This window comes from Arachis ipaensis, chromosome B02, assembly GCF_000816755.2.
Source record: "Arachis ipaensis cultivar K30076 chromosome B02, Araip1.1, whole genome shotgun sequence".
Taxonomy (NCBI): domain Eukaryota; kingdom Viridiplantae; phylum Streptophyta; class Magnoliopsida; order Fabales; family Fabaceae; genus Arachis; species Arachis ipaensis.
In genome coordinates, this window is record NC_029786.2 from 89809474 (window position 1) to 89812070 (window position 2597).

Genomic DNA, 2597 nt, shown 5'->3' on the forward strand with positions numbered 1-2597 from the left:
GTTTGTATTTCCGCCTCCTGTGAATCCTCCCGAAATGCAGTTTATAACTCCCCTTGTTGGTGGTGGTTGTGGCCTTTTTTTCTGTAGTGTGCTGATTCCGCTCTGGTTGAGGATCGGTGTTTGTTTGAGTTTGTTTTATTCAGCCGCCTATGTACTTGTCCAGGTGACCTTGTCTGGCTAACCTCTTGAGGAGGTCCTTGGCGATTACGCACTCATCGGTTGTGTGGCTGAATTTTTGGTGAAAGGTGCAGTGTTTCGATTTTTCGACGTATCTTTGGTCTTGATACAAGCCTGCTCGGCTGGGTGGCTTGATGATCTTGGCATTCAGTATTTCCTTGATGATGTCTTCTCTTCTGGTGTTGAATTGGGTGTAGGCGCCATATTTTGGTGTTATTTTGAAAGGTTTCCTATTGTCTTTATGATTTGGCGTCTTGGGGTGTTTCTCCTCTTCTCGCCGGGTTGTTGTTTTTCTGCTCGCCGAGCTTCCCTAAGCTCTTCAATTTCCATTTGTCCCGCCGCTTTTTCGCAGAACTCCTCCAAGGTCTTCGGTTTGGTTACAGCTATTGTTTCCTGAAATTTGCCTGGTCTCAGGCCGCTCTTCAGTGCGTGGAGGTGTACCTTGGGGTCGAGGTCAGGTATTTCCACGGTTGCCTTGGCAAATCTGGTCATATAGTCTTTTAAACTTTCATGCTGTCCTTGTTTAATGGTGTTGAGGTAATCTGACCCGTGGACATATATCCTCGAAGTTGCAGAATAGTCAATAAAGGACCTCACCAAATCCTTGAAGCTAGAGATGGAACCTGCAGGAATCTTTGAAAACCAAAGTAAAGTAGCACCGTCTAAATAAGTTGGGAAAGAACGACAAAGTACAGGATCAGAGGCACCGTTAAAGAACATCATGGATTGAAACTTTTTTATGTGCACCCGTGGATCGCCGAATCCTTCATAAGGTTTTAGCCCGGTGGGAAGTACGAAATTTTTGGCATCTGAACGCTCATGACCTCCTCCGAGAAGGGGTTGTCAAGTGTGAGTTTCTCCTTCCGGGGGGGGGTGATCTCCAAAGGCTCGGCTTCCCGAGCATGAGAAGTATTTCCAGCTGGGGTTTTAGACGACTGCTCGGCTACTTTTTGGACTTCAGTCTGAAGGTCCGTGATCATGGCTAGTAGCTCTGCTTGTGAGGGTTGTGGTATCCTGTTGTTTGCCATTAAGCGAAAATTTGAAACCCTGCAAAACAGAACAAGAGTAGGGTAGAGAAAAGTGGGGTTAGTTGCTTTGAACTCCAAGCCCCACGGTGGGCGCCAAATGTTCCGTTCAAGGATACTTCCTCCGAGTTATAGCTCGAACGTGCGTCTTCTCGGCTGATTACTTCTTACTCAGGAGGTGTTCCTCGGAACTCCGACGACCTCGGCGTGGAACCTGCAAAAGAGACTCCAACGCTCAAGTCAGTAAGTTTCTTAAGAATATAAGGAGCTTTGAAAATAAAATCAGTATGTGGATTTTGTTATAGCTCAGTCTCAGTAGAATTGTCTTATTTTCGTTTGAGGTTGTAGTTGTTTATATAGACCTGAGAGGGCTGAGCTTTGTAACAGTCTGAGAAGATAATGTTCGGGATTCTTAGGTTAGTTTTCCATATCTTCGGTTACGTTGTTTAATGGTGCGGGAATCTCGGCTCTTGAATATTCTGAGGAGGCCTATTCAGTTGTGCCCAGTGCTCGGTCAATGATTCTGTAGCTGAGGTTATTGGTATAGTATAGGTTAAACTTTTAAATAAAATTTCGATTCATAACAAATTAGTCTTTAACCTACCTGACTGAAAGATACTGTAGATAACAAAAAAAATGTATATAAAAAATAACCATAAATAGTTTTAATTTCAAAATACATATACATATTAAATATATTCCACAAGACAAAAAAAAAAAGAAAAAAGAAAAGAAAAGAAAAAACATGCCGATATTTGTCCAATTTTAATAAGGTTGGAAGGGATGGATTCACAGCGTATAATTTTCGTTACAACTTTAATTTCTTCTTAACAAGTTTGATAAATGTGTGTAAAGGACTAAAGGGGCTTAATAGTCAAACCGAATTAATTAAATTTACTTTCATACTGTGGGATGACTTGAAAGATAAACTATAATTGGGTCTAATTGTTGTTAACCTGTAGGCGATGGATTTTCTTCCTTTTTCTTTTCTTTTTCATTGGGTGCATTTTCTTGTTGGCGTTTTCTTTTTCTCAATTTTAGAGATATATCATATACATATATGGGTCTTCTAATCACTTTTTAGTAGCCCATTGGAAAGAAAGAAAGGAAATAAACAAAGTAATCCTGCATGAGTGGCTGTTAATTAGAGGGAATTGAAAGATGATGTGTACAACGTTTCTTTCTACTAAATAAGAGGAAAAGTTGTAAAGTTTATTTTATTTTATTTTATTTTTATTTTGGGAAAAGTTACAAAGTTAGCCAGAAAAAGACTTTGAGATGCTTAGTCCTTAGCTTGTTTGGATTAATGTTTGTAAAAAGGGATTTCAATTGACCTGATTTTATAAAATTAATTTCAATCAAAATTTTAAGTTAACTTGTATCTATATGACTATA